The sequence below is a fragment of the Tupaia chinensis genome, unplaced genomic scaffold, assembly GCF_000334495.1.
Source record: "Tupaia chinensis unplaced genomic scaffold, TupChi_1.0 Scaffold143886_1, whole genome shotgun sequence".
Taxonomy (NCBI): Eukaryota; Metazoa; Chordata; class Mammalia; order Scandentia; family Tupaiidae; genus Tupaia; species Tupaia belangeri.
This window is the reverse complement of record NW_006203737.1, coordinates 164,778-175,830: the sequence shown is the minus strand read 5'-3', so window position 1 is coordinate 175,830 and position 11,053 is coordinate 164,778. Positions and strand designations below refer to the sequence as shown.

The 11,053-nt window shown below is 42.4% G+C and overlaps 1 protein-coding gene across 1 annotated transcript in view; it reads left to right on the top strand.

The window, feature by feature from the left end:
• Window positions 1-11,053, top strand: part of PLS3 (plastin 3) — a gene marked incomplete in the record, with an annotated part of 72,858 nt that overhangs the window by 8,045 nt on the left and 53,760 nt on the right. Inside the window, 1 exon segment of the mRNA XM_027767047.1 lies at window positions 9,094-9,177.

Below are 11,053 nucleotides of genomic sequence, written 5' to 3'. Positions count from 1 at the left end.
GTTTTTTCTTTTTTTTTTTTTTTTTGCCATCCTTGATTCCCTATCCCTAACCCTCTGCCCTGTCCAACCCTCCTCCCATTGTCTCTGATATCCATGATTGCTTTCTATGCCTACCCCCGCCCCATTTAATTGACTGGCTAATGAAGAAGCATTTTTGATAGAGCTTCACCATGTCCTCCTGATCCTCCTTCCCCAGCCACCCAGTTAGCCGGGATCACGGGCACATACTGTCGTGAAGGGCTGTTTGGGGTGGCTAGAAAATGAACCTGGGCCTCCCATGTGGTCTCAGCCACCACACAGTGTCACTGTCCCGCTTATGCCACTGTAGTTAGGTCCTCATTTTTATTCCAAAGACGAACAATGAGAATGAAGTGTGCCCATGTATTATACCAGGAGCTATAGGGAGCACAGAAAGGAGTCCAAACTTTCGAGGGGAAACGAATTCTTTCATGTAGCTGTTGTTTAGAAGGCTGTAGCAGATACTGGTTGAGAATACTGACTTTGGTATCAGGATAGGCCTGGGTTTGAGACCTGATTTGCTTCTTTCTAGCTGCGTGACTGTGTGTGCATTACTCAACTTCTCTAAGGCTATTTGCTTTCCTGTAAAATGGAAATCACCATATTATCTGGTTCATAGAGTTTTTCTGAGAAATCATTTCCATAATATATGTCAAGCATTTAGCGTAGTCGATGTTAAATAATAAGCCCTCCATAACAGTTGATTGCTATAATAGAAACCTACAACGATACATTATTATGTTATGTTAATTATTATTATTATCTACTCTATGCAGGCATTGTGAGAGGGGCTGGGGAAAAGAGGATAAATACAGTCCCAACCATCAAAGGGCTATCTGTAATAGTATTAAATGCTATCCTGTGGTGACTAGATTTTTTGGTCAGAGGGAGCATGCACTCTGTAAAGAGAAAGGGAGAGAAAGCACCCACCCGTAGACGATGGTCACACTGCAATCCCCTCTCCTTCACTTCTCCCTCTTTTTGGAATTTTGGGCACCCACGCACACATGCCTAGTATATTTTTCAAGCTTCTGGGTCTGGGACTCAAACTGTGTTGTGGACCATGTAGGATCTGGCTCTGTTAACCACCAAGCCACAGGCTGGCCTGGCGACTAGATTTTTCAAATCAAAAGTTGGTACACATATTCTGACAGTGCAACAAGGTTATTAAAAAATTGGAGCTGTTGGGGCTGACAGGTGGCATGGTGGTGTAGGTGCTGGACTCCCACATGGCTGACTGTGGTTCGAGTCCTGGACCTGGTGGCTTGCTTTCTCACTTTCCATCTCTTTTTCTCAATCTCTGGTCAAGTTTAAAAATAATAATAAATAAATAAAATTCAATGAATAACTCTTTAAAAAAAGAAATTGGAGCTCTCTGAGAGAATCCAGGACTGCTATAACAGAAGAAAACACACAGGTCTGGCAGGGAACTGGGAAGTGAGAAACTTTATCAGGGGTGGGAACGGTCAGGAGAGACTTCCTGAAAGATGCTTTTGAACAGCAGATAGGAGATGGGTGAGGAACATTGCACTGGATAGAGCCATAGTGGGAGGGAATGGCATGGGGAAACGCATAGCCTGGTGGAGGGTCAGGTACCTTGAAAATGTGGGATTCAAGGGAAAAAGAAATGGGATGTAAGATTGGAAAGACAGGCAGCTGTTAACACAAACAAGTAAGCTTTGAATGCTGTGCTAAAAAGTTGGGCCTGCCTTTCATATGGAATGTATCATAAGGTCCGCTCTTCAGGAAATGAGCAGTGGAAAGATTACACTGGAAGGAAACGAGACAACACACAGATCAGCTAAAAGGCTTCTGGAGTAGGCCTCATATGAAGTGATAAAAGGGATATGATGGAAGAATCCCAGAGACTGCAAAGGAAGAATCCAGAGGACTTGGCGATTGCCCCCAGCTTTGTTCTTTTTGGCCCAGCTGGAGTTTAATTCATACACCAGGCAGGCCCAGTGGGTGGTATGGTGGTTGGGTACTGGACTCCCACATGGCCTACTGTGGTTCGAGTCTTAGACCTGGCAGCTTGCTTTCTCACTTTCTCTCTCTCTTAATCTGTGTCTCTCTGGTGAGCGCACATGCCTTGTAGCAAATTTTTAAAGTAACAATAATAATAAAATTAAATTAAATACATTTTTATTTTAATATACATCCAGAGATTGAGGAAGGTGGGGAAGTGGAAACTGAAACATGGGCCAGCTCCACCGCCTCATGGTTCAGGCAGCTAGATTTCACATGGCCAACCTCACAGTTCCAGCCCTAGACCCAGTGGCTTGAGAAACACTGGGTACATGTGCATGCCTGCCCAAAATTCCAGAAGGAGAAATAGAGGAGAAGGGATTGTGGAGTGACCCTGCGCCATGAGAGAGAGCGCTTTCTCCCTCTCCTTCTCGCTGGTGATTGTATGTACCCTCTAGAGATAAAAAATTAATAATAAAGGGACCAGCAGTTAGTGCAATGGCTATGTTGCTGAACTCCCATGTAGTCGACTGCAGTTCAAGCCCTGGACCCGATTGCTTAAAATCACACCGGGCACATGTGCGTGCGTGCCCAAGATCCCGAGAGGAGAATAGAGGAGAAGGGATTGTGGCGTGGCCATCCCCCCTGGGGGGTGATTTTTCGCTTTCTTTCGCTCTGTCTCTTTGTCTTTCTGGCGAGCACACACGCCCTATAGCAAAAACCTCTCAAAAAAAATTAATAATAAATGAGACCTGGTTTGGCAGAAGAGAACTGAGAATAAAAAGGGATATAATGAAGCAAGAAATTCGATTGTAGGCACTTACTTTCCTAACGTGAATCCTCTCACTGATTTTCCTCCTCCCTCAACCACTTCTAAGCTGGACTTTGAGCTTCTGCTGTAGTCGCACCCTAACCCTAGGCACAGTGCTCCAGCCATACTGTCCTTCTCCTGCTCCTAGTATTATCTCTTCCTATCTCTGCCTAGAATACTCTTACCAGAGATACCCATCACAGAAATTCTTACCATGCTGTAAGACAGAGTTCAAAAGTCACCCTCTTGGAAAACGTTCCCTGGCACCCACTGCTCGGTATATACGAGTATAATAGCGTGATGGCACTAATATTATGTCACCATTTTTCCATCTATTTTTCCTACTAGAGTTTACATTCTTCTATGGAAAGGGGAATGCGGGGTCCTAATAAGCTGTATCTTAGAACACCCAACACAGTGCCTGGTACATACCCAGGCTTCGATGAAAGCTCGTTAAATATAAATGAACAAGGGAGAGAACGTGGTGGACGTTCAAGCTGAAATATTCTAAAGACATTAGGAAACACGAAGCTGGAGTTTGAGTAATCATAGTACACGTAGGTGAGCCTGAGCCCACAGAGTGCTGCACGCCCATTTAACCTGGGCTGTTGACTTCCCTAAGGAGGGAGGAGGCAGGAGGCAGAAGGCAGGAGGCAGGGTGGTGGCTTCTGTTGCTTCAGCTAGGTATGTAGTGTGGGCGTTCCCACGCATGGCCTGTTTGGGATGGAGAAAGGTGACAAACACCTCTTTTTTGTCGAGTACTCTTGACGTGTTCTCACATAATGGCAGCTACCTTGCTGTATTTTTTTTTTCAGTTCTAGAAAAATAATGTATTCTTCCAAGTTTCATCCAGCCTTCGTTGCTTTCTTCTTCTTCGGCGTAGAGTTTAAGTATGTGTTGCCCAATCTCAGATTGAAGCAATCCGTTTCTCTTTCCCAATTCTATTTACTCAGTGTAGGAATAGAGTCTGTGATGAATGTCCCTGTTTTCATCCTTTAGTTGCCTTTCAGTTTCAGGGAAGAATCGATAACGTGCACAACCGAAGTTGATTATCCACAGCTGAGTTTCTCAGTGTGCGGGCCCTGCCTCCTGCCCCACGTGCTGCCGAGTGGCACAGATAGGTAGAGTATTCATTCTGCAGCCCTCCCGGCTGAGGGAGTGCCTTAGGAGGTGAAAACAGCCTCGCCTCTTCTCCCTTCAGTACTTTTCAGAATTTGAGTAATAGTTTCAGGTAGTAGTAGGTGCGCCTCTCTCAACAGAGATTTGTGTTCAGGGTTTATGTCTAGTTAAGGGAGCTGGTGGAGTGGTTTCATAATTGCCGTATTGTTAGTCAAGCTCTGTAATTAGGGATGACTTCATAGGCAGAAAGATTCTTCTATGGGCGACGCCCTGAATTCATACCCAGGCATACACCGTAGCCTTTTATGGCAAAAAACAAACAAACAAACAAGGTTTTGTTCACCTTTGTTTTATTCCCTTATTTGAAAATCTGTTTTCCCCTGTCTCAGATGTTTAGGGAGAGAGGACTTTTTCTTTTCTTTTTTTTTTTTTTTCTGTTGTCTCTTGACACCACAAAAGGAGGCAATCGGAGGAGACAGAGTGGCCCCAGAATTTGGGACAGATCAAAGTGCTTTGCAGATGAGAGAATTCAGAATTTAAACAGATGGAACGTATATTCCTGTTTCTTTAAATATCAGTTTCTCTTTTGGGTCATTTTAATAGAGGTCACTTTGGAGGGAAGACAGACGGGGTAAAGGACATATTTCAAAGTCAGGCTTTCCTTTTGCTTGTCGATCACTTACTGTGAAGTTGGGGTTACATTTTTAGTCAGCAAGTAATATTCACTTTTTCTCTCTTCCCGTTTTCTTTTTCTTGCTCGTGAAAAAGGTGTGCAAATTAGGAGGAATGAGACCATGTCAGGAAACTGTTAGCTGTTTTGTAATGTGACCTCTAAACCTTTCAAGTAAAATCTGCATTTTATTTTAAATAGCTGCTGTCTGCTCTTCAGGTTGTGTTTAGAAACTGGCCTTTAGCGTAATGGCTATGTCGCTGGACTCCCATGTAGTCGACCGCGGTTCGTGTCCCAGACCCGGTGGCTTAAACTCACGCCGGGCGCGTGTGCGTGCGTGCCCAAGATCCCAAGAGGAGAATGGAGGAGAAGGGATTGCGGCGTGACCATCCCCCCTGGGGGGTGATTTCTCGCTTTCTGTCTCTCTGTATCTCTCTGTCTTTCTGACAAGGGCACGCACCTAATAGCAAAAACGTCTCCCAAAAAAAAAAAAGAAAGAAAGAAGGAAAGAAAAGAGACTGGTCTTAGAAAGGCGCCGCATCAAGTCATGGGTAAAAAGTAACTGGCAGATTTTCTTAAGGCCTATGCTTTTTAAATTACTTTCATTAAAGGCTTATAATTTTTTTTATATAAGGGAGACAGTGTACTCCATAGTAATAATTACAGAGAAGATGAGATAACTTTTCATGTATCCCATTGAAAAGGCTTTTAGTAGAACTAATGACATACTAAGACAGCCTCTCACAATTACTTAGGCATTCATTTATTCCCCGTTTTCTTTCATTAAGGATTTGACGTTGCTGTGTAATACTTTATAGTTGTCGGGACCAGCAGTTAGCGTAATGGCTATGTCGCTGGACTCCCACGTAGTCGACCACGGTTCGCGTCCCAGACCCGGTGGCTTAAATCTCACGCTGGGCGCGTGTGCGTGCGTGCCCAAGATCCCGAGAGGAGATGGAGGAGAAGGGATTGCGGTGTGACCATCCCCCCTGGGGAGGGTGATTTCTCGCTTTCTGTCTCTATGTCTCTGTCTGTCTGGCGAGTGCACGCGCCCTATAGCGAAAACCTCTCCAAAAAAAAGAAAAAACTTTATAGTTGTCAATGCACCTTCACACATGCCACCACTAATCTACATAAGGACCTGAGGGAAGCGGGTATTATTATCAGTATTTTCAAATGAGGAAATTGAGGCTCAGAGAGATTTAACTTGCTTATGACACACTCTCAAGAAATAGCAGAACCAGGGCCCTAACTGCTGTCTTCTGATTCTGTGTCCAACAGTCTTCTCATTAGATCATTCTATGTATGTCTTTGGGTGAGGCTCAGCTGCTTGGTACAGGTACTCGGTATTAAGTGAAGTGTCTACAAGACAATACTGATGTCAGATCTTCTATTTTGCTTTGTGAGCCCATGTGGGATGTTTTAGTGGCTTTGAGAAAATAAAGCCCTATAGTACAATGAATGCTTCATGCAGAGGAATGAGAACTATTATTTTCATTTGTATGATTTTTTTTTTTGGTAGAGGGTTTTTGTTTTTTGGTTTTTTTTTTTTTTTTTTTTTTTTATGGGTGGTTTGGGCCCCTGGGGCAGATTTTGTTATAGTGTGCATGTGCTCACTGGAGAGACAGACAAAGACAGAAAGACAGAAAACAAGAAATGACCCCCGGGGTGGATGGCCACACTGCAGTCCCTTCTCCTCCATTATCCTCTCTGGATCTCGGGCATACACACACCTGTGCCTGGTATACATTTTAAGCCACTGGGTCTGAGACTCAAATCGTGGTCGACTACGTGGGAGTCCAGTGATGGTGTGAGTTCTAAGGCACTGGGTCTGGGACTCAAACCATGGTCGACTACATGGAAGTCCAGTGACATAACCATTATGCCATCTGCTGGTCCCTGTATAATACTAATTTTTTCATATCAGTAGTCATTTTCAAGTTATTTAAAATTATTTTTTAAATTGTGTTTCTCTATTCATGATAGAGTGTGTGCATGTGTACATGAGAGGAGAAGAGAGAGAGACAGAGAGAGAGCAATGAGGACCCTATTGGGCTGTGATCATACTGTGATCCCCTTCCTTCAGTACCCAGCGTGTCAGATCCTGGGAACTTACTCGTGCCTGACATGTTTCTGGCAGACCCAGATCCCACATGTGAGAATAAAATAAATCAACTTTTTAAAAAAAGTTGTGATTCTTATAAAATAGACCATATATTGTGATCCTTTTAAATTAGACCATTTTTTTTAGTTTTATTATAGCATTTCTATATATATTTTCAAGTGATTATCAAAAATGGATATGGGTTGAGGCCGGCAGGTGGCATGGTGGTTATGGGCACTAGACTCCCACATGGCTGACCCTGGCTCAAGTCCCAGACGTGGCGGCTTGCTTTCTCACTTTCTCTCTCTCTCCCCCTTCTCTGATCAAATTAAAATAAATAAATAAAGCTAAATAAAATCATTCTTTTTTTTAAAAAAAAAAAGGGCCATAAAAAAGAAGATGAATGTGGGTTTATTCAAATGGAGAATCTTATGTTAAACTACCCTGCTATCCTGAACCAACCTTCCCTGGAAATGTTTTGGAAATACATATGTGTTCTATATTTTTGTTCAGATGTGTCTCTTAATGCATCCCATAGATGGAAAATCTGAGTTATAGGTATGAAAGAAGTCACTTTAGGCTTTTATTAAGACAACTAGACAGGAATAAGAAGCTTAAATGTGAAAATATATATTTTAATGTGATGGATTGAATTTTGTTTTTAGTAAACTGGTACCTGGAAATCATTTCTATGAGGGGTCAGAAGGTGGCATGGAGGTTAAGGTGCTGGATCCCACCATGGCCATCTTGGCCATTCCAGTCCCAAACCCAGTGGCTTGACAGTCATGCTGGCTGCATGTGTGTGTGTGTGTGTGTGTGTGTGTGTGTGTGTGTGTGTGTACCCCAAATCCTGAGGAGAGTAAAGGAGAAGGGAATGCAGTGTGGACATCTCCTGATGGCTGATGGCTTAACTTTTTCTTTTTTTGTCTCTCTGTCTGGCAAGCACACACACCCTACGGAAAAAAGAAATTTCTGTGAGACCTAAGCATTTCCTGATTTTGTAGGAAAAACAAAAGAACTGCCTTTCTGGCTTCCCTAAGAAAGAGTTAATATTTCTTGAAGTCTTTTGAGACTTTTCCCTTTTACAAAATGGATATATTTTTTATTTCTTTTTTAGAGATTTTGGCCATAGGGCGTGTGTGCTCACCAGAGATACACAGAGAGAGAAAACGAGAAATCACACTCCAGACAGGATGGCCAAACTGCAACCCCCTTCTACTCCATTCGCCTCCTGGGATTTTGGGCATACATGCACGTGCACCCAACAGGAATTTCAAGCCTCTGGGTCTGGGACTTGAACTCTGGTTGTCCATGTTGGGAGTCCAGCACCTTAACCACTACACCACCCAGTGGCTCCCAAAATGGGTTTTTGAACCTTGCATTGCTACCACTGGTTCACTTTGTGTCGGACTAGAATTATTTACATGCACGTCACCATATTGTAAATTCTTTGAGGGAAGAACTAGGCATAAAATGGGTGCCTAAAATATTGGTAAAATTGTGTGAGGACAGAGTGCATGTATACAGAACAGGCATGCTGGCAAGGGGCATGAAAAAGGAAAGAAATTGCTACCCTATTCTGCCCTACTGCCTGCAGGAGAAATAGAAGAGAAGGATTTAGCCAGAACCTGCCTAGTCAGCAGGGATGGGGTCGTAGGGCAGTGGACCCAGGGTGGGGGAGTATCTAGAACTTTCTTCTTCTTCTTTTTTTTTTTCTATTTTTTTCTCTTGTGATATGACCGTATGAGAACAAAATCAGCTCTGTGGTTTAGTTTCGTTTTGTTGTTTTGTTTTTTAAACTCACATACCTTAAATTATTATTGACTCACAAAATGCCCAGACTGGAAAAGACAAAGTCTGTATGTTTTAGATATTCTGGTATATATCTGACTTTCAAACTTTCTGTGCTGTTGTTCTACATGATATAATAAATGGAAATTGATTAAAAAAATTATTGAGGCCAGCCACAGAAGCACAGCAGTAATGTAATGCCCCACAATGCTGAAGTCACATGGGAAGGTCCTGGATTTGCATCCTGAGGTCTTCCTGGACATACTTGGCTTGTACGTGTACCTATGACCCTGACCGGTTAAGGCTGGGGGTGGATCATAGCATGAAGATTCTGTTGGCCGTCTCTTATCATTTTCTCCAAGTAGAAATAAATAAATAAAGTTAAAAAAATTTGTTATTGAAAACGTGAATGCTTAAAACATATGTAGAGAAAATTGGAATATATCCTGTATAGAATTTTCATAATTGGTAGTATTGATCATTGTGCAATATGGAATAATTTTTGAATTACCATCATTTAATTACAGTTTTACTTGTGAAAAATTTCTTTTAATTCATAATCTTTAAAATGTCAAACTCCGTATCTAACTGAAAATTTTTTTTTTTACCTCATAGGTCCTAAGACCACACTGAAAGGTGTTTTTATCCATCCTGTCTACTGGGAAGTTGCCCTTCTTTAGCTACATTTTAATATCATAGGTAAGAAGTTGGTGGACAGACATACTCTGTTTTTTAAAAGAATTATTTTATTTACATTTTACTTATTTATTTATTTAATTATTATTATTATTTTAATTTGATCAGAGAGGGACAGAGTGAGAGACAGAGTTGTAAAGTGAGAAAACAAGCCTCCAGGTCTAGGACTCGAACCACAGTGAGAATCCAGCACCCTTAACCACCACGCCAGCAGCCATTCCCCTGTTTTATATCTTTTTAAAAGTCTGCCTTTATTTAGTTTTTATAAATATGAGTCTTTATATATGTTTGTGTTCCATTGTGGTGAAAACATAGTTAAGAATATCTGGATATTTTAAAACTTTGAGAAACCTGAGTTTGAATTCCAGTTCCATGGGCCTAGGTCATAAATAAGAAAAAAAAGGAGGGCCAGCCTGTCGCCTGGTGGTTAAGGGAGCTGGATCCAACATGGCCAACTATGTAGTTCGAGTCCTGTACGTGGTGGCTTGAGAAACATGCCAGGCGTGTGTGTGTGTGCGTGTGTGTGTGTCAAAATCCGAGAAGATGGAGAAATGAAGAAAGGACTGTGGTGTAACCACACCCCATGGGAAGGTGGCTTTCTCCCTTTCCCTCTCTCTCTCCCTCTGGTGAGTGCATGTGCCCTCTCTCAAATTTTGTTTTAAAAAGAAAGAAAAGACGAAAAGGGAATAATATTTACCTCATAAGGGCTGTTGTGAGGAGTTCTAGTCCATTTTCTCACTATTAACATAAAATACCTAAAACTGAGTGATTTGTAAAGCAGGATTAAGAGGATGAAAACTTGGTCCATTTATGGGGTCAAAAGGTGGGAACTTTGGGACGAAATTAAGATTAAGGCCACTGGGTGCGTGCTCTCACCGGAGACAGAAATTGATAAATCACCCCCCAAAGTGTGTGGCCTTGCTGCAATCCCTTCTCCTCCATCCTCCTCTTGGGATTTTGGACATGCACACACATGCACCCGGTGTGAGTTTCTTGTTTTCTTTTTTTTTGAGAGGTTTTTGCTGTAGGGCATGTGCTCTCTCCAGACAGAGACAGAGAGACAGAAAGCGAGAAATCACCCCCCAGGGGGGATGGTCACGCCGCAATCCCTTCTCCTCCATTCTCCTCTCAGGATCTTGGGCCCGCATGCACACGCACCCAGCGTGAGTTTTAAGTCACCGGGTCCGGGACTCAAACCACGGTTGACCACGTGGGAGTCCAGCGACATAGCCATTATGCTAACTGCTGGTCCCCACCCCACCCCCATGTGAGTTTTAAGTCACTGAGTCTGGGACTTGAACCGCAGTTGACTACATGGGAGTCCAGTGGCATAACCATTATGCCATCTGCTGGTCCCCACAGCATGATTTTCAAGCCAACAGGTCCCGATCTTGAACCACAGTCAACTACATAAGATCCAGCTGCTTTAATCTCTACTCCACTGTTGCCCTGACAAATCTCCTTTCTTTATTGCAAGGATTATTAAGGTTTTTCTGTAAAAGTTCAGATCATAAATAGTATTTGCCAAGAGATAAAAATCAAAAATATTATGGCATTCTTTTTTTTAAGAATCGTTTTAATTTTATTTTTTGTCATTATTTTATTTTATTTTTTTGAAGTTGGCCAGAGAGAGACAGAGAGAGAGAAAGCAAGTGAGAAAGCAAGCTGCCAGGTCCAGGACTCAAACCACAGTCAGCCATGTGGGAGTTCAACTGCCTTAACTGCCACATCACCTGCAGGCTCCCCCTCCTCCTTTTTTGACAAAAAGAATTATTTTAATTTTATTTATTGTCATTATTTTATTTTATTTTATTTTATTTTTTTTGGAGAGATTTTTTTCGCTATAGGGCGCGTGCGCTCGCCAGACAGACAGAAAGAG